General features: G+C 44.1%; 1 protein-coding gene across 2 annotated transcripts in view; it reads left to right on the plus strand.

The window, feature by feature from the left end:
• Window positions 1-3,650: 3,650 nt before the first annotated feature.
• The window catches only part of LOC115315704 (SH2 domain-containing protein 4A), a 131,365-nt gene continuing 108,047 nt past the window's right edge, over window positions 3,651-26,968 (plus strand). The window contains exon 1 of one of the 2 annotated variants that reach the window (XM_029974982.4): window positions 3,651-3,976. The gene's annotated coding sequence lies outside the window, so the exon portion shown is untranslated. The remainder of the gene's footprint in view (window positions 3,977-26,968) is intronic. The other variant, XM_029974980.4, reaches the window with a different exon arrangement.

Here is a 26,968-nt window from a genome sequence, read left to right on the forward strand (position 1 = left end):
GGACAGATTCGGTGCTGCGAAAATTAGGCATCGCAGAAAAAAAAGGCTTGTGTCGTTTTGGTCCTAGGCCAGGAGCCTATTTAGGAAAATTATTGAAGTTCGGGATAATTAAGTTGTTATTATTTTCTCGTAATTATTTCTTTTAAATATTGAGTTTAAGCGCATGGTTTTATTTAGAAACTTGCTGAGCATCACAGAAAAATACTAAATAAAACAAATTGCAGAGCGATAGAAGGCACGCGAAGCATTTTAGGGCTTTCTGAAAAACCGCACAAAATCGACGGGTTTTTAAGTTTCGGTTTGCAATCGGAGCGCTTCTCGGCACCGACGGCACCGCGCCCCGTGGAGAAATAAGTAGCCTGCCTCTGCTGCGTTGCGTGAGGACAGCGAAACAGAGTTTGGTTGCACTATTCCTCCACGGGGCGCGGTACCGTCGATGCCGAGAAGCGCTCCGATTGCAAACCGAAACTTAAAAACTCATTGAAGTTGTGCTGTTTTTCAGAAAGCTGTAAAATGCAGCTCGTGCCTTCTATCGGACTCCAATTTCTTTTATTTAGTGTTTTTCGATGATGCTCAGCAAGTTTCCACTTAAAACCATGCCCTTAAACTCAATATTAAAACAAATACGCGAAAATAATTAACACCTTAATTATCCGAGCTTTAATAATTTTCTGAAGCAGTATAGGACCAAAACGACACAAGCCTTCTTTTGGCGCGATGCGTACTTTTCGCAATATCGAATTTGTCCACCTTTCGAGAAACACCCTGTATATATATATATATATATACCTCTTGTACAAAGGTGAGCTCTGATTGGCTAATGGATAAAAATAGTGGCTAGACGTCAAGGCAAATCTAGCATTGAGGTCCACCCGCTCTCCTCTCAATCAAAGCCAATCGAAGCTCGGCGTTGTTTCGGCGTCACCGCCACTCCTGCGCGGGAAGCAGACGACTCGCTCTCCCTCGGCTGCACCGATTCCGATTTGTAGCGATCCGGTAAAGATGCAGCCCTTTCTAAATCTTGCACACACATGTAGACGCTAGAACCCGCTGTCCGGTGGGTTGGGCACTGAAGTAACAATGGGCAAGAACTTGCTTTCTTGGGAAACATGTCCTTTTTTAGCCCCCTCTAATGACAAAGGGACGAGAGAACAATCGAAAAGGATCGACGAAGTCGTAAACTCTTGTCTGTTATGGCGTTCGAAAACAACGCAACGCAGATAAATTGAGAAATCTGGAATGTTTCTGGCCTGTCCTTCTTTTTTTTTCTTTTTACAGAGTTCTTTGACATATTCGCACGCTGAGTATCGCACGTGATACACGACTGGTGGCTTCTATTTCAGTGCCTCTTATCTACGCGCTTGCTATCTGGCGCTGCTGTATACACACTTCCCCAGCGTGACACGACGAGTGTTCTCCTATTGAAGACGGATTCATTGTTTACGAAGGGACCGCTCTGGAGTTTCCTGGGCTGCAGGAATCCAGATCTTGGTTTGTGTATTTGTGTAAAATACACTTTTTGCTCCCTTCAAAATTCACGCTACAGAAAAAAAAAAAAAAAAAAATCTAGTGCATCGCACGCGTCTGGCACGGTGATGCGTTTCATAACGGCGCCGTGTTGAAGTCGTCCGCTAGGAACGCTTGGCCGTCTGCTGCGCTGAAAAAAATAACAACAGCCGTTCATGCTTCGCCACGTTAGCCTAAACGCTGTTAGGCGTGCAGTAGGAGGAGGTAAAGCGTCGGAGTCTGACAAAACCTACGTATACGCTCGCAGCTATTCACCCGTTTCGTTTGTGCTCCAGTTTAGCGTGTTTGTGTTTCTTTTGTGTGTGTGTTTTTTTGTCTTCTGCGTTATTGTTTGGGGAAAAAAAGTAAAATGAAGTTACACTGTATAGTTACATAACGGCGTGCCGAACCGTTGAGCGAGCAAACAAACATGGCTGCCCATTCACTCGTTCATCGTGTTGCCACACATTTCGGACTGGCGTGCAGCGACCTTGAGGAATGGCTTTACGCCATTGTTATTTTGCGCGCTTTCAGATAGTTTATAGGACGAATAATATCCTCCTGGCTTCAGATCTCGTTGCTCATAGCAACGCACCCTTCTAGAAATGCAAAAAAGAAAAAAAAAAAAAAAGTCATAAGGTAACTTTTTTTTGTGCTTTAAAAGTATAATTTGAAAACACTACCTGTATAAGGACACAAGGTGGAGGTTCCAACTAAAATCTACAATTAACGTTAAGCGCAGGTTTTTCAGTTTAGTGTGACTCGACTAGTTTTTGGGGCACCCACTTAATGATAATTCTACAGTATTTTTGAGAAAATCGAGAAACTAGATTAAATAAATGCAACGTGCCCCCCCCCCCCCCTTTTCCCCCGCCCCAAATAAATAAAATATAATTTTTCTTTTTCATTTTTTGCCGAAAAATAAATTGGGCTTTGTCAAACGCACATTTTCCGGCCAAATGTAGCGCTAGCAGTCCCAACCATATATTAAAGATTCAGAACTGACCGTTATCTCATTCAAAATTTATAATCGATTTTTTTTTTTTTTTTTTTTTTTTCATTTCAGCTGGAAAATGAAGCCCGTTTTCGGCCGTTTTCCGTAACTGGCGCCCATTCAGCTTCATGTATTCGAGAGCTCCGCCGGCAGCCATTTTCTTTTTGGACTTTTCAGACGATCGCTCCTGATGTTCGGTGACGCGTAATTTATTTTTTGCGGAAAAAAAAAATATTACCGTAAGCAGTGTGCGTATGCGCCGAACTCTTTACTTACGTTTCTGTTTTTTTTTTATTTCTAAGACGAGAAAAACTTGTTTTTTGGTATTGTGTTTCGTTTTGTTGTTATTTACGTGACATCTACATCGCTGCAAATGCCGCGGTCCTGTGCGAGAAGATGCTACTCCAATATATCGCACCTTTACGGATTTTCAGTTACCTCAGTGATTCGCTTTGGTTGGATCTGGGAGGTTCCGAGTTTCATTTCCGTCTGCTTTCTATTTTGCTGAATTAGTTTGAATGAGAAGAACGCAACCATCAGAGGAAGGGAAGTTCAAAATGAATTTGTCTCCCACGCTAATCTTTGGACTCGTTTCGAGGCAAAAATGAGTTGTAAGTTGGTCAGGGAAGATATTATCCCATACCATGCAAGAGTGTTTTGCAAGTCACCACACGCAAATGCAGCGAAGCATGTGTTAAAACATTCAAAGAAAAATGTTCAGATGACGATAAACATCGTAGAACCTTGATTTCATCCGCACATATGCCACTCTGCGCTCCTTTAACAACAACAACAACAAAAAGTTAGATCATCTGGTTCCAGTTGCGCGTGATGTTGCGTTGCTTTGATAATTCCCGTCTGTGTCGTCTGCCCAAAAGCGGCACCAAACGATTCCGCCGCCGCCGCCGCCGCCGCTGCGTATGTTACGCGACGGCTCTTCCGCACATGCGCACTAGCACCTTTTCTCTCTCTCTCTCGTTTTCTTCCTTCTTTCCATCACGGCGTGATTCAATGATCACTGCTCTGCGGCTCGCGGCAGCTGCGGCAGCCAAGCAAAAAGGCCAAGTTGGTGCGCGCTCAAAGGAGGAGGAGGGAGAAAGGCATCTTTGATGTTCGTTCTTTTTTTTTTTTTTCTTCTCCCGTTTCCAGTCAGTCAGTTATCCCGTGCACGTTGCCGCGTGCGGTAGGCTGCGAGAGCCGACGACGACGAGACGACGCCGACGCCTCGCTGGGGGATTCCTTTCGTCGTGTGTGTTGCTTGCTGCCGGCGTTCGCTCGCGGGGCGGTGAATATACGTGTTGTTCGTTTGTGCACCTCGCTGGAACTCGGCCAGCCCGTTCGTACGTACACCCGTGATGTGTTTGACGGACGCTGTCCCCGCCACACCCCCCACGCCGTGGTCGTCGTTCGGATAAATATCGCCGGCATCGTGGGATACCGCCGTGCGCAAAAAGGATTGGAGTCCGAGTTGTGCGGGTAAGCCAAGGTTACTTTTGACGAACGGAGTTGGCGGTCATTGCCGGAGAGGGGTGGGGCATCACTTCAACTGTCAACACTGTATCGACATGACACGGGGAATACGCGATCAAGTGTGCGAAAACGGGGTTCATTTTTACGGAGTTGTGCTCAACATTTGCTAAGGGTTCGTTTGTTTGCCTGTAAATTTATTTTCTGAGGGTATTTTATTGCGTTATTGTACGTTTTCTGAACTTGTAGCTTGGTTTGAGGGGCTTTATAACTAGGAAGGGGACCCGTCACTGCTAATAATTACCGCTTCACTTTTAAGAGAGGGAGAAAAAAAGATTGCCTTGTGTTGTTAAATGCATTGCCCGTTTCATTGTGGTATAATACAATTTATAGGGTTTCGTGGTTTCGGATAAACCTGAAAAAAATAATCGGAAAAAAACACTTGCCGGTAAATTTTCCGTCGATTCGGATTTATCCGCAAAACTCCCAATGTCAAGATCACAGCAACAAATAAACACCAAAAAAAGACGGAGTTTTACAGCTAAACTTTATAAGAGCACAATGTCAGTGGTCCTGAGGAGATTACACTTCAGTTTCCTTTGAAATTTAGAACTACTGACAAAAAGCGGTTTGGTTTTTAGCACGTCGCGAGGTTCCTTCGGGACAACGGGTCATGGTACCCGGACCTTGTCTATTTTGTTTTGGAATTTTTAAATTTTAGCCAGTAGAATAAACTCCAAATTTCAATGAATCGGGAATTTAACAAAAACAAACTCCGATAAACACCGAATCCCCAGCGAAAAATAAAGTCTTAAGCCCTCCGAATTTCACGTGAAATAAAGTCCCAAATCACGGAATCCTAAATATAAAGCATGAAATTGCATATTTATTTGTTCATTTCTCTCCACTCCCCTAAAAGCACTCGGGGCATAAAAAAAAAGGGGGGGGGGGGATTTAAGCGAATTTAGTAGATTCAAACAAGGGCATTAATTTTTATATAAATAGTTCCGATTCTGCAAAAAAAAAAAAAAGTATACAAAAAAGCTAAGAACAATTTAAATGAGGGACATGACGTAAGGAAATCATCATCAAAATACACAATTATATATATATAAATGAATAAGGAATTCAGCTCAACCGCTTCGAGGAGACTTGAGTGTGAATAATGCCATTTTTACTATGACTCAGTATCAACGCTGTGCTGTTTACAAACAACTAAATGTGTCCCTCGCGAGCTAATACCCTGTGCCAAAAACACACTCATGTCTTGGAGTGTGTGTGTGTGTGTTGATGGGCCGGCATATTGTTTTTTCGACGGCCGAAGGGGTCGATATATCGGTAGTGACATCACACGCGCTGGGACACGTCACCTTGCTCTTCATTGTCCTCTAGCATAAGGAGCGAGCGACTTGGCAGGTACGAAGGTTCGAGGTTCTGAGATAAGCTGCTGCATCCTTCAGATCGCACACGCCCTATAGCACGTCGGCAGCACGTAAACCATACTTTGAATATACAAACAATTTACAATATCCTTTTTTTTTTTTTTTCGTTTTACGTGAACTAAGCACTCACTGGAAATTTACATTTAAAAGAACGAAAGCGTTAAAAATGTGTCACTCTTTATGTTTTTTTTTTTTTTTTAAAGTTAGAGTTTGTATTATTTTAGTTTATTTTTAGCATCGGATTCTCTGCTGTAAACCTCCACTGCCCAACGCAAGTTACCGCGAGATCCTTGCTTCGAATGCCGCATGGCAAGGAGTTCGAGGAGAAAATTGCATGCGGCATTCGAACGAGGGATATTGCGGTGAATGATGTCTGGCAGACTGTCTTTTGTATGATGTATAAGCAGCGTGACCCGGGCTTTAGAGCGGAAACCAGGATTGGTGTAATTGCAATGACGTCAAAGTGCAGCATATCCTTTCCTAAACTCAGAGTTCATTCTGTTTCCTCACTCCAAGAAAGTCAGTTCAAAAGCATTACAGCTACGTTCTGGAACACTTTTCTAGAGCCGACATAGCTCGACTGAGGAACCACATATCTAATGACAATTTGAATAGCCAGTTGCTGGTGGGTATACACTTGTTTTGTCACTGTAATGCGTTTTACAATGCCCTATCGCGCTGCGTTGCATTATTCCGTGAAAGCGTGGTTCCTTTATCGGAAAAGCTTTCATATCTCCCTATATAATATCTGTTCGCGGTAATGGCGCCCAGATTCCCACGAGAAATACTGAAGCTTTTGTCAGTTTTCTGAAAAAAAAAATGAAAAAATATTGTTGATTAGGCGTTATGTAGCCTACGTTATTATTGTGACTACGCATTTTTGAGCGCGAGGTTTCTCTATATGCTGATCAGTAAAACACAGCTTTGAGCGTTTTTCCACATATTAAAAAATAATAAATTGTTTAATATAAAAAAAAAACATAAAATACGCTTTACCGCTTTCTAGAAAAAAGGGTCTTCGAAGTTCAGTCGTTCTACTCACAAAGGTCAGGAAATGTGAACGAGAACTCAACGGCACACACTGGCACTGCAGGAATGTTGCGAACTTTTATCGAACACGAGATTCGACTGGTGCCGGCGAGCCTTCTAACTTTTGGTAAAATGCGACTAATGGATGTATGGATGGATGAATGGGTGGCTGGATGGATGGATGTCAACGGTTTTGCCCTTTGTAATGGGCGGTGGCTTGCACCACCTAGCCTAGAACTGAAAAAAGAACCGAAATTATGACTGCTTTTCTCTCCCTTCAAAGCTAATTTTCCTTCCCCTTCAAGCTTTTTGTAACTCTCTCCAGGCAGTGTGGGATATCGTCAGAATGACGGATGAATGGATCGGGCAGTGTTGCGTGATCCCCCAAAGGTAACATCCCATATTTTCCTCAGGTTTCACGCAGGCTCCAAGCCTGTGCCAAAAAGTTAGGAATTGACAGGCTGTCTCAGCCTGTCCATAAGTTCGGCTTATTCGCGACTCCAGCGACCTATAGGGGGCGCCACCACCAAACAAACATGGCGGCTGGGTCCAGGTCGCGTCGGCTCGGCCGGGCCGCCTGAACCGGTGGCGCATTCAATTTAACATATTTCCTTTTGTTTAATGCCGAATTTTATAGGCATTTGAACTGAGACGGTTAAGAGTAGCCGGTGCACATAAACTTGCCGAGCATAGTTTTGTTTTGCCGGTGTTTTTTTGTTCTTTTCATGTCAAACTTTCGTTTCGGAGACTTCGTTCAAAACCGAAACTATGGGCTCCGGAAAAACGGTAATGGACTCTAATGAGTTTTGATCATCTAAGGAAAGCGGCGATGGCTACAGAATTGTTCCACCTAGATTAATTTTTAGCTAGCTCGCATGCCTCGACCATGCTACTTATCTGTCCGAGAAATCGAGCTTTTGTGCGTATCCGCATTTAAGAAACAGCTCCAGTCGTCTGCTCGGTCAACAACACAGGCTGCAGGAAAATTACGAAAATTAAGCACGCGCTTCTTGGGCTAAGGGGCATGTTAACTCGCTGGCTCTTCAGTAAGCAGCTGATACTCGTATTTCAATTAAGGTTTTAGTAGGAATCAAGTCATTTTGACGAGTGGGTTATGTATTTTATTACGTACTATGGTCCCGCTAAAGCGATATTAGTATATACTTCTAACTGAAATATGAACTTAGTTGACTAGCTATCAGGTGACCTGCTGAATAAAAGTATATTAGACAGACAGAGAGATACTATGCTTAAACATAGCCAAATGGTTCTAGCCGGCAGCACGGAGACAAATGCGGACAAACTGAGGAGAGTCTTCATCGGAGATTCACGCAGAACCTCTCTGCATTGAACTTGACTTCGAATCCTGAACGGATAAAATTAGTATTTTTTTGTGGCCGGTCAACCTGAGCAACGTAGACGTATATTGCTGTGGCTTCGACGGGGGTATAATGTAAATATTGGAGGCGCGATAGATCCTAATGCCGTGGCAGCTTCTAACTTTGCGAGACGCGTCCCCCACCTTTTGAAAGCAGATAATTTCCTCAATAATCATATGCAGCGAGCAGGTTTTCCTAAATAAAGTAATTGCGAAATTCGCCCAACGCCTTCAATGTGGTCCAGAGGCTTTTTCGGCGAAAAGCAGCCAACATGAATAGCCAACGCACCGGCCGGCGTGGGTGGCTTAAACTTGGAGCTAATCGAGCACAACCAAACTTAAGAAAAGCAGCTATTGAACCTTCCCATTCAATTGACTGCAACATTGGTGTTCCCCTCCAATGAAACATCTCGTCTGTCGTCCTTAGTCCACTGTTCTACATCCTTATAAAGAAACACTTATCAATTACCAAGTAGTCGTCACTTTGAATGTGATTCAAGACAGACAAGAAATCAAAACGTTTTTCCGTGATTCCTTTCCACCCAAGAAATCGAAAGCACACGACCGTGTGTTGTGGAGTAAACGGGCTTTCAAACACCTGATGGAAGGAGGCAAACTACTGAGGTTTCACCAACTTAATGTACACTCAGGAAACCTTAAAAAGAAAAAAAAATCGGATTTTCGTTAATTTACATTGTTCGCCACCGCGCCGACAACAGGTGTCCGCGAAAGCCACCAGAGACGCGGAGGGGCGCGGAGCGACCTGGACCGGCTGGTTCCCGGTTTTCCCGCTTGGCGGCGTCCGTTTTGCTGGAGTCGCGAATAGACAGTGCTGTTCGACTTTTATAAATAATTTCTTTATTTTCAGAAGAAAAAAAAAAAAAGCCCTATAAAGCAGTTTTTTTATATTTGATAAAATGATTACCAATGCTTACATAAAATAAGAGCAAAAATGCATACTTTACATGCTTTGGCTTGTTTATTAATGTAAAGCAGTTAAACAATATACCCAACACATACTGAACTTTATCTCCGTCAAGTGGCGTCGGCATGTTTTTTTTTTTTTAATTGTCGCGCATGCGCACAAAGCGTCGAATTTCAGCCGAACTTTTATCGAACTTCGCGTTAGAGGTTTGAAACAGTTGAGCCTGGTCAAGCTCGAACCTTGGGGCCAGTTTGCGACCTCTGGTCTCTATTGTAGGTTGGATCGCGGACCGGGAGCCCCTCGGTGGCACCACCGGCGGCCATTGCTTGACACCAGACACGCAAATCTATGGCAGAAACACACGAAAGTAGGAATATTGAATCTTCTACGCGCTGCTCGAAGGCCAGTATTTTATGATGCGCTGCGAGCTTTATATCGGGTATTTGGAAATCTAATCCGTATTCGTCATGCGTTCGAACGCCGATTAAAAAAATTAACTGTGTCGGAGCACCACCGACCGTGTCGGCGTCAATTGCTTCAGTTGCTAAATAAATTATCCGTTCAACAAATGAACGGAATGCTCCGAGTTTTAGTTCGTCTCAGAAACCCTCACTGCAGCAAAAGTTTGCACCAGAAGCACTCTGTACATGCGCTTGAAATGATGTCACCATTAAAGGCCCTCTAACTTGTCGTCTGCTAAGCTCTTATGACTTCGACATCACGAACGACTCCACATTGACTCTCTGCATCCCTTGTCTTATTGAACCGCATTACAATTTACACTCAACAAGGTCGCAACCCTCGACCACAAAATATTTGTTTGAAAGAAGGAATCGGTATTCTAATGCTTTTGATATTTGCTCCCACAATATTAACTGTTATTCCCGGAAAACGCGATAAAAGTTTCATCTTCGAGAACAACCCACCAAGGTAAGACATTGCGGTTTTTCCAGTTTCTTCCATACACTCCTATACCCGTTACCTTGTGTCAAGCGATGGCTGCCGGTGGTGCCGCTCGACACCAGCAAGACAAGCCACTATCCGCGATCCAGCTTACTACAATAGACCGTATGTATGTATGTATTTATGCGGCGATTCCCTCTGTGCAGTGCCATCTGGTGGTTCATAAAAGCAGTTTCACTTTCGCCAAACTAATGGCAGTTATGAAGCTGCATTTCACCAGGCACCGTCACTTTCGCACGTCAATCGCAGATCAGAATTGGCTCTTCGATCATCTTATAATTCTTGATTTGTTTCAGTTTCGATGATGTGAACATAAGAACTGAGCAGTACAAAGCGGCGACCCATTAGCGCCTTAATTATATTTCAGCTGTCAGAATGCTTTAGAGTCAAACTTGTCTCAAGAGATCGACTGGGGCACATTCCGAAATAAACGTTTGCGCAGCCTTTCTACCGAATTCGTGTGTCGGATTGTACTGACGTCTCGAACGTACATGCTTCATACAATATACTACCTCCGCCCGGTAGCATCTTCAACACCGTCCTTCATCAGTCTCAAGAAGGCCGACATTAGTTTAGCACAGATGCCATACACTGGGACATAGAGTTATTACAATAAACGCTAGAGGCTCAGCTGGCGCTAGTGTGCTGTTGCAAATTGAAGCAGACAGCAAGCAGTCAGAAAATGACTTCCGGTAATGCATTTCTATGGGAAAAAGCGAGTGCATTTTCTCTCTGCGCTCGATTATAAGAGCAAATATCACGAATAATTTGTACGTACTAGGCACATTGGAACATTTCTCAGTCACACAGACGAAATAATTGGTCAGTTACAGCATTTTTATTTGAAATTCGCGGCATTAAAAATGGTGTTAAAACCGCTTCGTACGTGTATTTATGTGCACTGTCGGACACTGTTAGCGCGAACACGGAACATGTTGGAAAGCGTTAACGCTTTCCAACATGGGGGATATACGTGCCAAACGAACGAACGACATGTGGAAAACCAAGAGAGACGGCAAGAACTACGCAGTAACACTGGGTAAGTAACCCTTGTGCTTGCAGACGATCAAAAGTCCCGTAATATAGTCCGATTTGCAATAAATAAGTACTGCTTTATTCTTTCTGCTCATGAATATGTGCGAAGATGCTTGTTCTGTGTTCAAATCATCACCCGCACGCTCCAAATCTTTGCAAATACGGGGAAGCCAGAGGACAGGTGCGCGATAAAAACTGCCCCACAGAGGAAATAATAAGAAAACACACCTTTCGTAGCCCACGGACTTTATTCTTTACATTTCGAACGTTTTTTTTTAACCACTCGTAAAGATGCACGGCGGGGTCATTTTCATATGGTAAGAGGAGAGGCATATTAGCAATATATAAGCACCAACGGAATGCTGGCGAACTTTGAACACACTCTAGATTCCTTTCTATCGTTATTTTGCTTAGAATCGTCGCTCGTTTTTACATAGCTGCCATGGAACAGAGGTTTGGGCCTGAAATATAGCGAAGTTTAACATCGTTCAGGGGTAAAAGAAAAATGCTGTAACTAAAGCAATTACACTTTCACAATATTAATAAAGGTACATACTACCCGGTACAACCGAAATAACAAAAGTTATTAATGTTATTTTCCGGCGACGAGACAAAATTCACGCGCGTTTTCCCATAGGAATACACAGGAAGACTGGAAAAGTAGACTGCATGCTGTCTGCTTCAATTTGCAACCGGAAGTCCCATAGACACTAGCGCCAGCTGAGCCTCTAGCGTTTATTGTAATAACTCTATGCACTAGGATGATGATGGTGATCAAAGCTGCCAGACTGAATTTCAGAAGCATATACCTGACATCAGCCGACGATATGATCCCATGGAGCCAGTCAAGCAAGCAATCGAAATTGGGTGGATGGATAGATGAATGGCTAACGGCCGTACCCTTTATAATGGTGGTAGCTTGCGCCCCCCAGCCTAGAAACTAAGAACCAAGGGTATGATTCCTCCCTTCGCCCTCTGCAACTCTGCAAGTTTGTAGCACGTTCCTTGGACGCGTCCAAACCTTGGACGCGTTCCGCACTCCAAGGTTGCTAGCCGACTGCAGAACGCACAGTCACTTTGCGAAACTAATCAAAAGCCAGGAGGGATGGCGGTGTGCTCATGTGATCCGCTTGACAGGGTCGAAAGAATGTCTGCTGCGGTTGTTTTTCAGCTGTCGTTGGTTGATTGATGTGGCGTCCTCTCGTAGACAACGTCGTCGAGGCAAAGTCGCCAACTTTCGAGGATTATTTTTCGAGTCTTCCTCGCTCTTGCGTCTAAATTTAATTACTTTGGCGGGGGATTATCTTGGGTCGGGCCGATGGGAGGATATTTGTGGCTTTATTTTGTTTTGCAATTCCGAGGGAGGCGACGCCACCCAGCGGAAAAGATGTGAAGGAGAAAAACGGAGCTTAAATTTATAGCGAGTTCGTTTCACACGCACTGGCACCGTTCGAGTTCTCTCCCAGAATGCATTGCACTCACAGAATGTTGCACGGAAAACTGGACTCAAACGAACTCGCCAAATGCACCGAGTGCAGAAGACTGATGTTGCCGCCATCTATGTTGTAGAAAAGGTACCGAGTTCAAACCGAAACTAGCGCCTTTCTGTTCGGAGTGATGCGTGGGAATGCGAGAATGCAGTCGGCTACCAACGTTTATCTACAAACGTTGGTCGCTGCAACCTGTATGTTTATAGTTGCGATGACTTCAAGCAGCTCGGCTGCCGTAGAGATAGTTACAGACGGCGTAAATTTCCGCACCCAGTTTTATACAAAGCAGCTGGTTACGATCTTTCAATTCTTATAACCGTTTACACTGAAGAAAACTGATGATGCTGTCCGAGCAGAAGCTTGATCCGCTTGAGCATGGTATTATGCGTGAACCACTGAAAGGGTACGGCTTAAAAGTTAAAACTAGCCTGTTGGAATATCCAGCAAAACTGGGACTTTCGATTTGGATCGTCATTATAGGTGGATCAGAAATTAGCCTTGGTGAGGGCGTCAAGAACGATAGCTTTCTCGAACAAAATACGACGGGGCAAGTTAGCTGACGTAGGTAAATGTTAAACATGATGATGTTGCCCAATCCTCGGGTAAAGTTACCATATTTAGCTTTCTCTGATGCTTATTGGGCAGACAGAGGTTTCTGCTGGGGGAGTGTTGCCGACAAATGTTAAATTTTCCACCCGCACACGGATGATGATAGACATCTCGGGGGCCGCTGTTACGTTTGTTCTGAACATTTCTTTACACACTGGTATATTTCAGCGTTTGTACGGCAACAGAGTGACTTAAAGCACGGGTTGTCAATTGTTTCCTTCATGAAATAGCAGACGCTCACAATTCAAGCTCGCGTTTGATTTCGTGGCCCGCGGGACGCGATTTCTACTAGAAAATCTACTTTTTGTTCCGTTCGGTTCCGCGACACATCGTAGCAGACGAACCCTCGTCGTCTGCTCCCGCTCCTCGCCGGCCCCACCGGAGCGAGGCATGACGGGATTGCATTTTGGCGCACTCCCGATTTTCTCGGTGCAGCGAGTGCATGCACGCGTGGGGTGTCAGCGCTGAAACGAACTCGGAGAGTGCAACCACTCGTGGAGTGCCGGCCGAAACGAACCCGTTCCACGCTGCGAGTGGGCACGCGTGGGCACGAGTGCCGTGAAACGAACTCGCTATTAATCAAAATGTGGAGCAAAAACTACCGCTCTCTGGCGGTCAAAGTTCGAAACTGAGGAAGGCGGATTCAATGCACGATGTTGAAGTTTGGAATACGCGTGGATTTTTTAAAGGTGTTCACACTCCAAAGTACGGTTGGAGTGTGAACTTGTGTAAGCTTTCCTTGGGTCTGCCAGTCTGGAGGATTGCCGGGATGCTCACCAGTCACCTAGCTGTGTTTGGAGATTTATGTTTGTCCCTTGTCCCTCTTGTTCCCCTTCTCCAGGGATTATTTTTGTCATTTCTCATCTAGTATTTATTTTCAAGTTGTCTCTACTGGTTATATTGTATGCTTTTTGTCGTGAAAATGGTGTACAGAGAGCAATTTACATTTGCCGCGAGGTAGTATTCTATCGTGTTCCCCCATTCAAAACGCTCACACACAGTGACCCACCGAGTTAGTAACTCGACGTGCAAGCACCGTACTGCAAGTGCAGAACTTTGAAAGCAAGTGCGATTATCAGTCCCGCATTTCCTTATTTCGCGCTCCATAGGAGACGCGATTGGCACCGATATCGGGAGGTTGCGAGCCTGACGGTGCACAGCGGAAACTTTTCGACGAGCCGTATCTGTGTGTATAGGTCACACGGCCGATAAAGCAACCTGTTTTCGGTGCATCGGCAGCTGTTGACACTCCCCGTTGCACTACACTATACGAGGATATGTATAGTGTACTGTAAAACATAAAAACCACGATGGACGCGTGACTTATAAACTCATCATCACGAAGAGCGTTTGTAAGCTAGCTAATTTGGTCTGTTACTACGGGCAGTGAGGCATGTTATGACCACGGTAATTATGACTGACGACCGATGAAATCTCCAGCGGAAGTGACCACTGTCATTGTTGTCTTATTCTATTCTGCCTGCTAAACGCTCAAAGTGATATCCTGGTTGGTTGTATCTTACATAAATGGAAATTTTTTATCCGGAAGAGGCTCTTTGACCTTATTGGGGCAGCGAGGGGTCAATGAAGGAAAATATCTGCATAGAATTTTTATTTTTTATTTACTTTTTTATGTGACGTTGTGAAACGATAGGTCTCGTCGCTTACTGAATGTTCCGCGTCGAAATGGCCGCAACACAGTTAAACGCTTACGCACGGCATTTGCATGCACGGCAGCTTTCGACGCTTATCGCGGATGTGACGGGGGATAAAATGCCCCAACGGCTTGCCGTTCGCGTCGATTAAACGTAATTGTCGGTGAGCGTTTGATTTATTACGCGATTCGAGATCCAGGAAGAGATATATTATATGGGTGTTAATTTGTATGATACTCTAGTCTGATCATGTGGACGGATGAAACGTTTTACTACGTTGCTCTACTATCTCAAGGTCAAAGTCAAGATCGGCGTGTACCCGTTCGGCCTGAAACGAAAAAAAAAAAGAGTTTCGTAAGGCTTTTTTTTTTTTTTTTTTTGGATTTCATCGCCTCACCTGTTCCTTCTCGCGGTGTTTTCTTGTTATTTCTGGTGCGAGGTCTTTTATTTTAATTTTAGGTCAGGCTATCTGTTTTATTTGAAGATTCCTCTCCAGCGCTAATCGCACAAGCAAAGAATACTGAGTCACTCGGCTCTGTTTGCATGCTCGTCGTCTGATGTTCCTCAGAACAGAGCTACTGCACGTGCCCAGTAGACAACGATGGCAGTTTGCGGAAGGTGATTACCTGGAACGCGTCTCACCCTGGTGTGTTTACCGCGTCACCAAAAAAGTGGTCCCTCGATTTCCGCCTGATGACGTCACGGAAGCGTCATGCTGTCACCGGTCGCGATCCTAGCGGTGACGCGGTGATCCTAGCGGCGACACACGCGAGTGCGACAGTCCACGGAAGCTTTGCCAGCCAGGAGTTGGGACGCTGCGATCGCAGCGACACTCCCGTTTGCCGGTGCATTTTGCCGGAACTTCTACGGCCAACCACCAGGATCGCGACATCCGACAGCGTGGATATCCGGCTTTCGTGACGTCATCTGGTGCCCCATTAAGCTACCACGATTTAGAGCGCCGCCGGCGCCACGAGCAATAAAAGAGCGCGAAAAGTGTGCAACCTCGCGGCATTTGTCATCCTGTCGTGCTTCAGCTATGATCGGCTAAACCAGTCAAGCGTAAAGCTCAGTCAAGCGCAGTGAATTCAACGCAACCTTGCGTTTTTCATGTGTGTTCGTGTTTGAACGGGTTCTATAGCCTTTGATGCGCCCTTGCATATGATAAAACAAAGTATATATATAAAAAAAAGCAAGAGGTGCCCAATTTTGGAGGTATAACTGTAACGGTTATAAAGTACAAATATTGAATTTAGGGTTTGTAAATATAATATATAGATGGCAAATGTCGAAGGAGCAGACTGTCGTGTCGAAATTCCGATTACTAGTATTCCTTTAGGCAGATATACGTTCATTCTTCGTGTCAAGCGGTCACGGTCACTGAGTCTATTTAAATTGAGAAGACATCGATCTTTTTGTTCGACTGCTCGGTGCCGATTGCAGAGTTCCTTCCGCAATCGGAACAGGGAAGGAAGGCCATAATGGCTCCGTGCATGGTTTCCGCGCCGTCTGCTGCCGTCTTCCATCGACCGAGTGGCCGTGTTATGGTGTCTTGCGTTCTGTTCCTCATTCGAAGCGTCTGAAGCAACGCATTCATATACCTGGACGTGGCTGTTATTTGTAACATTGCCTCGGGTTAGAGGCTATAGTCTCAAAATGAAGGTGTTGAAAAGAACGGAAGGTGTTGGTGAACCGCCACCAAATGCCCCGGGGACGAGGAAGAGGGGAGAGGGGGGGGGGGGGGGGGTGTCTTCTGGTCTTCAAAATGGGGTCATTTGCCACTTTGCCTTTTGCCACTCCCTGTACCACTTTACAAAAACTGCAAGGGACTATATATTGGATATGACTCGCCACAAACAGACGAAAGAAGGGAATATACAAAAACAAAGCAAAACAAAGAAGAGGTGCTATCTGGAAGATCAATCATTCCCCGCAATTGCCGTTATTAAGGTTAACGGTCTGGGTGGGCTCGGCTTCCCGTTACGCGATAATTGATCGCAGCCTATTAATGATCTCACTTGTTTGTAATGCATTTTTCGTGCGCATCCGCTAACGGTAAGCGCTTTGCCGAGTGCGTGCAATGTAACGATATTAGCAGTCGGTTTTGAGCTAAGATGAAGCGACAGGTTATTTCCTGTTTTGTTTTGTTTTACCTTTTTCGTCTTGGTTGGCGTAGGCATTTTAGGTTACGCTAAAATAATTCGAATCCTTTGCGTGCTCTTTGTATTGAACTAATTTATTTAACACGAGTTCTATTGCCAGCATCTAACGAGCACTTGGAATTCAAACGAATTCATAGTATATCACGAAGTTTTAGTGGCTCAGATTCAGCGTTCTTTCTTATTATTATGTTTGTTGCGCCTTTATTTCCCCCGGCTTTGGTACGTTTCTACGAATCCGTGGTATACGTTAGTAAAAACGTTTTCTTTTTTTCGTGATGTTGTTTCGTGCCTCCGGTTTGGGACACTGGGATTGCGGATTCTGTGGTCGACGGGGCTGAAGGCGATGATCCTGGGGGCTGGGGCTCACTTGGGGTAATAGTAGTGGTGAAGCAGGACTTCCAGACGTTGACTCTAATTGAACGTCTTAGTAAGTGCGAATATAAGGAATTTACGAACTACGCATACATGAGATGTTGGTACAAAGTAGGGAATAAGTGATTCCATCGAAGCGCAGTGGATCGCTCAAGTTCACACCGAAAATTACTTTCCTCCGCCTTCGCTGGCTTTTCTAGGGGTCCGCATCCTCTACCTCTGCCCGACACTGGTCAATCGATCTCAACCACGTCAGCGTCGCATGGTGAGCCCGTGCCCAATGAACACCTGGGTGCTAACCCGATCATCCACCGAACACTTGACGCTGATGTTGGAGTTCCTCGTATTTGTAAACAGTTACATTTAGAGTATTTGTAATTCCCTGTGCTACGCTGGCCGCCGCCTCGGCGCCGAGCCGCGACCTTTAGAGCAGAGGGCAGGCATACGCGGGCTCCGACAACCGAGGCGGATTGGGTTACCCTCGCGCGGCACCCGTCGAGCAGTCAAAACAGAGCACATTCGTCTAAAAAAAAATCTTTTTGGTTATTTTTACAACGTTCTGCTGTTCGTTTTTAATCATCTCTTAATCCTCTTGGGATCAACAAAGCACTACAGACGTTTAGTGATTCAGGCTATGGACATTATGACGGTCACCTCTTTTTTTCCTTTTTTTTTTTTGTTTTTCTTTTTTTCTCGCAACCTTATTTTCACGTGATACGTAATGAATATTAGCTCTGTACCCTAACCCTCACTTTTTTTTTTTCCGGTCCGTAGAATGTTTAGCCCGATTCGTGAAATAATGTATGTGACCGCTCAGCTCTGATCTTGTACAGATTTTCAGATTCGGCTCCTAAAGTCTGACTTCCGACTGATCTAAGCTGTAAGTATAAACCGCATTAAGCGATTCGGTGAGCGACGAGACAAGCGATGGCGACTTGCTTCCCTGTCGCTCGGTCAGTCGCACGACGAGGCAAACCGCGTGGAAGCGACGGGAACAAGCGAACAAGGCGATGAGCGACGTCTTCGAGAAATCCAAAAACCGAGCGACGCGACGAGCGACAGTAAGAAATCTCAGTCTCGTCGCTCGCTCAATCGCTTACATGAGGTCCAGCCTTGACCCCTGAAATCTGTTTAACTTCTCTTTCGAATATCACGTCGTCATTGTTCATTATGTTCAGAACAAAGCAGTAAAAAATGTTTGCTGGATAGAAGTGTAGCATAAACATGTTTTGACTGAATCACATGCCACTGAGAAGCGAAAAAAAAAAAAAAATCCTGGGACGTTATCCACGTACGTGTAAACAGGGTTCTTAATAATGTCTTTTAAAATAAATAACAACAGAGTAATACAGGAGTGTCCGTGCGATTCGAGTTTTAAACAAGGCTCTTTCGATCCTCGAGTGTATGTAATATAAATATAGAGGTTTGTGAAAACCTTTTCAGATCTCGGGGCTTTTTAAAATAACTAATCAACAGTACTCAAGTTCTTTTGGTAAATTGTGATAACTGGTCACAATAACACAACCACACTGATTATGTTTTTTTTTTTGTTTTTTTTTTAGATAAACAAAATACCGCTCTAAATTTGCTACTACATTTTTGCCAGTATCACGTAACATTGAGTGCAGATACTTATAATACACAGTATATACCCTTTTCAAAAGCCCGTGCCAACGCCTGTCCGCCATGGCTTGATCACGTACTCTGATCGTGTATTGGACACGATCGAGCGCCGAGTCAGCGCTCGTCGAGGACTCGGATCCAATCACGCCCTTCGTGAACAAGCAATGGCGACCGCCAATGTTGCTTGACGGACTTTTGGAAAACGTCTATTCTGGTTACAAACATAAAAATTAACTTAGTTTTTCTTTTTTATTTATTTTATGGTTGCTATTTATTTATTTATTCTGCTTAACGTGCCACAAACAGGTCAAGACGTTTTTGGTGCGCATATATTACAAACAATAAAAGAACAGACAGACAAACAAGCAAGACGTGATTTAGAGAAGATAAAAGTAAATAAATGAAACTACGGAGAACAACAGAGCACAGATGTTCGTCAAGCGGACAATAACCGACTGGAATTAATTTCCCCTTGAGTTGTTTTCTTCCCTTGATTTCACATCATTAGAATCGTTCCTATCAGAATGAGCCTCGCAGCTTTGTTGTTTGAGTGTAGCCCTCTTATATGTATAGCCTCCATATTATTCGCAAAACAACAAACATGTTTTATTGTTATTACTATGTGACTGGGATGATATAGTAGGTATTGATATATGTATATTTTGTGTGTGTGTGTTTCTGTGCAGCGGTTTACTTTATTATTTTTTAATGTTTAATTATTGTTTGTGTAGCATGATTTATTCTTCCGCACTTCCTGCTTAGACCTTGAGGTCCGTATTATGTACTAAATCAATAATAAAAATGTGTAAGAACGTATTTGTATTCGTCACTTAACCACAATTTACGCTAGTAAATGTTAAAGTATATGTAACTGGATTATATTCTAACTCAAGTAACGGTTAATTTAACTTGCTTAATTACATTTTCATTGAAGTAACTGTAAATGTAACCGAATTAATTACACTTTAAAACAGGTACTATAAATTCATTTTAATTGAGTACATTTTAGGCACAGTACCTTTAAGTGTGGATTCATTGCAGTTTTACTCAACTGTAAATGTAACTTATCTACATTTTGACTGAATTAACTGTTATTAGTTTGAATTAGAACTAACTTCACTATATTCTCAAATAACCCTAAATGTAACTTAATTACATTTTAAAATGTAACTCAGCTATAGTACAACTTTACTATATTAAATCAACTCCGGTAACTGTAGATGCAACTTAATCACATGTTAGCTCAAACGCTGTAAAAGTAACTTTTTATTTAACGTTAGTTGAAGTACTGTGAGTTTAACTTAATTATTCGAAAGAGTAACTTTGAGAGCCGTGACTGATCCCATGCTTTGTTTATTTTTCTTCTGTATTCACGCCTCGTAGAGCAATATATATCGGTGTCTGTTGGAAAGGTTGTTTCTCGAATTTCTGCTCAAGCACCCCCACGTCGAGTATAATGAGGGGTAAATATTTACAAGCGCGGAGCCATGCCATCGCTGCTATGAACCGTATCGCACTCGGCGCGCCTGCAAATGACGTCACAAGAGGTAGCTGCTCTCCCTGGGATGACGTCATCTCTCTGGAATTTCTATTCTGGGTGCGCGTTTTGTTTATGTTTTATATTCTAGTTTGTTTTGTTTGTTACACATTCCCGAGATTCCAGAGCCTTTGTTCCGCACAATCGGCGGTCTGGAAACGGAGTCCCATACTTTACAAAGGTACCGCGAAACGATCTTCGGACTGCGTTTCGCGTTCGTAAAGAGGCGATCAAATTTACGAAACTTCCGCGGCCAATGGCCACTCGCGGCGCCGGACATATCACCCCGGGAGGTCCTGATGACGTCGCAATTAACCTAATTAACTCATTGAATGTGGAAACTCCGCATTGGGTGCATATGTTAGGACCCGTGTTAACCGGATGTTAAGATTCCTCAAACGTAACTTTTCATTAGAATGCGTTGTGGTATGTCTTCCGTAAAACGTTAAACTCTCCCCATCCCGAATCGATGAGCCCGTCTCACCCTATGGAACTATCACCACAACGACTGTATCACGCCAATGAAAAGTCGCTTTTTATTACCGCCTTGTATCCTCTCACGCCTCTATTTTTTTCATTCCCATTTTACGCGTTTTATGTTTTGCTACCATCACTGGGCCCAACTAATTTAAAAATGCCGTCTAAACTTTTTTGAATAATTTTCACTGTGCTTTATGACCACTGTTGCAGGCGTTACGTCAAAATAAAAGGAACATGTTACCGTTACAGATAAAAAGTAACGCACGTTACTTTTGCGACAATAACAGGGTTTATTATGATTATTTTTTTTTTTTTGCGACATCGTTTTTTGGCGTTGGGACGAAGGGTGTGGGCGTTTTTCTAAAGTGGGACTTTTTGCGCGGGTAAAAGACAGACAAAATTTTGACGGTATGTGGAATGAGTGGAATAATGGCTGACTTGGCAACTATACTTCGCAGACGCAGCCGACGATACGAGCTAACGGGTACCAATCAAGCTAAGTCAAAAGCGCGTGTCACTGGACCTTTTCTGTTTATGAGTGGTTCAGCGACGATACAACGCGAACAGAAACAGGAGGAGCAACAAGGTGGTTTGCTTTTGACGCTGTCCGGTTGGTCCCATCAGCCCCGTCGGCTGCGTCTGGAGTCGAGGTCAAACGAAATACAGAAACACGAAAAAAATTGAGTGTACTTTTTCAGGGTTTGGGAGCAAGAGGAAACGGGAAACATAACTACACGTTACCCTTTACTAGAAATAAGTAGCTTAAGTGCGTTACTTGCTACTGTTTTGAAAAAAAAAGTAACGAGTACGTTACTACGTTACGGAAAAAGTAACGCGTTACCGGTAACGCCGCAATTACTTGTAACGAGTTACCGCCAACGTTGTAAACTATGACCCGTTTGGTAATATATTTCGTTTACCGATTTCTTACTGTTCACCTTGAACTTTCTCTTTCTTTTTCTTTTCTGCTTTCTTTAATGTAATCGGGCCACGAGGATACAACAAATAAATCTTAAGAGCCGAGAAAAATACCTCTCGTTCTTTTCTCCACCACCAACGGTTATTTTCACGGTTTCTTTATTCGCTTTTGAATAGCTTTGAGTTCGTTTTCAGCGTGATGAATGTCAGGATGAGCTCACGTGCCGCATCTTCTGTCAAAGTGGTGCTTTCTATTTTGTTCCGAAAAAGCAATGCGCTTATTTTCTCTTTCTTTTTTTCGCGCTCTTTTTATAAAAGTTTTTTCTTTCTTATATTGCCAACCCAATTTTGTTGCCAGTTGCGCAATCTGGCTTGTAATGTAGACTCCGTAGCCAATGCCTCTGCTAATACAAATGATGAAATGAATAGGTTGCAATGACGTCAACAGGACCTAGCAGGGCGGGACAAAACTTCGTCACTTGAATCAACGCACCACACATTGAAATAGTGGGTCGAGACACCGACAATAAATAGCCTGCATTAAATAATAAGAAAAAGATTGATGGTGGAGGCAAATTTGTACAAATAACAGGGGTGATTATCTACGAACACGATAGCATTTATTGTTGCACACACGGGCATGTGTTCAGTTCCTCTCTAAATTTAGCGGGTTACATGAATTGGTGCATAGGTCACGTGAAGCCGATTTTCCGATAAATTTACGGGAAAAACGAAAGAAATCCGCGATGAGTAGCTTATTAATGCATTAAAAAATATGCGGAAAAAGGGGGGAGAGAGGGCATTGAATTGATCAACTGCATACTTACATATCAGTTATTGTCTGTTTTTTGTCGGGCATTTATCCCTTATGTCTGCGATGTTTTGATTTTAATAAGCCACATAACTTTTTTTTTTTTTTTCTGCTTAACTATTATAACGTTAGGAGAAACTCGTCGTACCAAAAAGCCTGGAGCGTTCAGCGTACCCGTCGCATTCCTCGACCACACTTTCACGGGGCGCCATTACACAAGTTACACGACCCGATCTTCCTCGGACAGACCGAGCAACTGGTCACGCTCGAACGTGCTCCTCTATTAATCAGCGTAATCCACGTGCGCCTATAATCACCATGTTACCCAAATAGATGTCGATATAAAGCGACGTTGATTCATTCGAGAAACATGTCGTTTGTCTTGTGTTGTAGTTACACGCGGCTGTGGTGCTTACTATTACTATTTTTGTTACAGTCTGGGGACCTCGTAATGTAGCTGCATAACTTCGTTGAGGAATTCCGCTCTGCGCTTTTTGGCCGATGTTCTGCAAGAGTCTTGGTTGAGTGCATCCGTTCGTAGCCCCTTTCTGCAGCGCGGTTCTGCGGAGACGATCGTCTTGGGGGCATCTGTTTTTATTTTTATTTGTTTTTCGGGACTGGCTCGGCAATTCTGGTCCAGCCGGTGGTTACCGCCCATTCTTTGATATACGACCGGGGAAGTGGGCGTGGCCCTGAACCCTGCTGTCGTGCTGCGCACGCCGCCGCATGCGGGCCGCCCGTAACCCTTTCGCTATGCGTATACGTGTGCAGGTGTATAGAAGACTTGGTGGTTGCCCTGCCTGCAAAAAAAGAGAGCGTGGGTAATGAAGAACTCGTGAGAGGGTTGCTCGTTGTGGATTCGCAAAGTGTTGTGGCCGGATGGCTAGCTGAGTATTTTTTTTTTTACGTGTTTTTACGGGTGTTCTTGGGACGCGGGTGGGCAGGGAGTGACAAACTGCGGTTGGTGGCCGCAGTTGTTTGTGGGAGTTTGCTCAAGATGTGTCCTATATAAGTGTTGTGCAGGCGTTCCCTTCAGACCGGTTTCGGGGGTTTGATTGCCTTCAAGTTTGACCAAAAACTTAACTCATGACTTGACCCGGAGTATCACTTATGATGGCCTGACTCTTGTCCTGTCCAGTGACATGTCACGTGACCTGACTTATGGGTTGACTTTTGCACGTTGGTCTCTAACGACTCCTGGATTGCCATGGCATCATCCGTGGCTTGACCCGTTATACTTGGCCTATGACACTGACCAATTACTTACCGAGACATACATGAATATTTATAGAGGGTTGTTTGCAGACGTGGCTTAAAGTACCGCTAAGATGATTAGTTCTTGTCCGAGGAGGTCTTCAGAAGGTTCCTCTGAAACTTGTCGGGGAATTCTTACGAGGCTTGCTACGAGGCTCTCTGAAGAATCGTTAGAACACCTATTAGAAGACGCACTTTCAAAACCTCTCTGATGAATTCTCTAAGCACTTGTAGGCATCTATCTGAGGACTTGTCTCCAGGCTCGCATGAGGACTTGTCGAACGTGTCGCAAGACCTGGCTCAGGACCTCTCTTAAAAAACATATGCAAAGGAAAATTTTTTTTTTTTAAGTTTGGACGAAATAAAGCTGTCATACAATAAATTTACAACGCAAATAAAATGTTAGAGCTATATTTACGATGCGAAACAAATTCGTAGTTGGCGCCCGCGGGTGCTGGCAACATGCAGTCACATGACTGGCCACTAGTCACGCGGTGCTTGCGCTCTTTCGGTAGCTTCCTATGGGCTCTAAAAGTTACTTATTAATATTTGTTTTTTGTTGTTGCACTTAAAACGAAGGTTAGAAAGTAACTTTTAGAGCTCATAGGAAGCCCCTGAAAGAGCGCAAACACCACGTGAATAGTGGCCAGTCACGTGACTACTAGGTGCCACTTTTCCGCGGGCTCCCTCGAGCGCCAAGTACAAACTCGTTTCGCACCCTAAATATAGCTCTAGTTATTTATTTATTTTTTTGTTGTAGATTCACATTATGACATACTTTTTCCATTCAAGCTGTCTAACAAATATGTATATAAAACAATTCCTTTGTATATTAAGGTTTTTTTCGCAGTATTTGTTTTCTTTACATTATTCTTGAACTAACGAATGACATAGTTTTTCCCAGTGGTCTGGTGGCGAGGAGTGACGAGTTCCTCTTTATTTTTTAGTCTTATCCTGATTGTGGGCCTGCCTTCCCAAGGCGCCCCAACCCATCCTTCTCTTCAAAAGCGACAGATGTTTCGCTCCCACTTCCAGGGAGTATGCTATTATCGCAGCGGTCGTCAGCACCACGGCTATCGCAACACAGAACAATACCGGCTCCCTTTCACGGGCGCGACAATCGTCACCAGCGTCATCGACTCGCCATCGGCTTGGGGAACGAAACTTTTCCAAGAATCCCGATTCGGACTACCTCCGAGTAGAGCGCACATGAAGGCTCCCTACCTCCGAGGAATGCGCGCGATGTTGGAGGTGCGTCCTGGAGAATAATGGTTAATAATGGGTCAGCGCTTGGCGTTCCCACGTCTGCACGTTTTTGTTCTGTTTGCTTGCTAGTTCGTTTGTTTGTTTGCTGGGCTTGTTTGCATACATTCCGCGGAGTCGGGTGACTCGACACGAGTTTATGTTGTTTTTAAAGGGTGTTGGGGTCGGTCGTTTCGCACCGGGTGTCTGCAATATCCTCGTCGTTTTCCTTTCACGTCACGAGCCAGCTTGTGACAAGTTAGAACTGAAATATACACACACAAACTCGTGCTATGGCCCACCGGGAGCTGTTGACAGCGCGCATGCGCAAAAACCTGTTTTCGGAAGGGACACGCTCTCTTCCACAGCCAGCGCCTCCGTCTTTGGCGTGGCGACAGAAAAACGAGTTGGTGTATGTACGAGTGGGACGCCACAAAAACGGACGGTGACGACAGCGCATACGGTTTATAGCTAACGCGTACGGCTTTCACGTGACCTCATCAATCGTAACTTACTGCTTCGTCTGTCGAAGATGCACTTACTTGCTGGGAAAACTACGCAGGAGAGGGAGCTTGTCCAGTTTGAGCCCGCAGATTGAATATTATAGACTCGGTTTATCTTTGTGCTATTACATTTGACTTTATAAGCATCTTTTGTTTTCAAGACGTAGCGTTCGAAGTCATCATCTATTAGGCAGCATATCTGTTTGTTGCGTCTCAACGACCGACTGTCAACTAGAGAGATAGTTTGTGAGGTTGTTTAGCTTCGCAAAGGGAGGAACAAATTACTAGCGTGAAATTTATGACCGCAACTTCATTTCACCAGTCCTGTGTAGAGTTCTGGGAGACAGGTGTTCGAGAGCTTGGCTTTGGAGAGCGCCTATTTTGAGCGTGGGCTCGTGTGTACCAAATCATTTTCAGAGCTCGTGCCTTCACACATGACTTGTCCCGCTCCAGTAACGTACTATAAAAGTTTAATTGTCGCAAGAAACTTAACTCTAAACCGAAGGTGAACATCATTAATCATTGCCGCAAGCGTGTTAGAAGTTAATCAGCCGACTAGATGTCTTCTACCAACGATAAGAAAAAAGAAAAGAAAAAGAAACCAGGCAGGCAATTGGTTATGTTTTGTATCATAAAAAAAAGAAAAAAAATTTAGACACGCATGCCCTCACGACAAAATTAGACTTGATATCTGCTACTTTTTAGTACAAGGCACACACAAGACTTCAATAATTACGTCACAGTGAAGCACACGCCCGAAGAACGTATTTATTTTACTTGATATTTCTAAGCGCGCTTGAGTTGCTGTCGGTTATAATTTTGTGGGCGGTGAGCCACCGCCCAACAAATGTTTAATTTTTTTTTTTGAGGCCTGTTGCAGTTCATTTAGATTGATGGGTTGCGTTGTCGGTCGACCGTCACTGTGTTATAAGTTTCATTTGTTTTAGTTCGTTACGTCGCGTCGACAGGCCTGTGGCCTGGAAAGTCCCTTCCCTTCTTTGTTTCTTCGTCAGTGTTTTTATTTTATTTTTTATTCCGACATGGCTCGTGGGTACACAAATGTGACCGTTGCGTTTTAGTCGGTAGCACACACCGCATACGTCAGTGAACCAATCGCTTATAGTCGTGCCATTGTTCACAATGTTTTGTTTTACGCAGAGATACATGACGACAAGAAATCATGCGGGAAGCTTATTCCCTCGACAGTCTACATCAGTATCCAAGATATTCAAAATAAAACTATCGCAAACGCCCAACGATTAATCACAATTTCCGCGTTTATTCCTCCCTCCCCCTCAGTTCACCTAAAAATGAGTCGGTGTGATCATTTATTGGTGTTTTCCGGTTCATACTCCAAAAACCAGAAACTCTATAATGTATACACGAACGAAAGAGATACGCGAAGATAGTTTAGTATCAAGCTGAACAGTAGTTCGGCTTGGAGTGCGCTCCTCGAACACCAGAATAATCAAAGCCCGTGCACCGGCCTTTCGACGTCATGAGGGAGACACCGAGAGCAGACACAGATTGGTCACTTGAGCTGCGTATAGCGTTCGGCTGGGCTATATTGTCC

This window comes from Ixodes scapularis, unplaced genomic scaffold, assembly GCF_016920785.2.
Source record: "Ixodes scapularis isolate PalLabHiFi unplaced genomic scaffold, ASM1692078v2 PGA_scaffold3__209_contigs__length_174095766, whole genome shotgun sequence".
In the NCBI taxonomy this organism is placed as follows: domain Eukaryota; kingdom Metazoa; phylum Arthropoda; class Arachnida; order Ixodida; family Ixodidae; genus Ixodes; species Ixodes scapularis.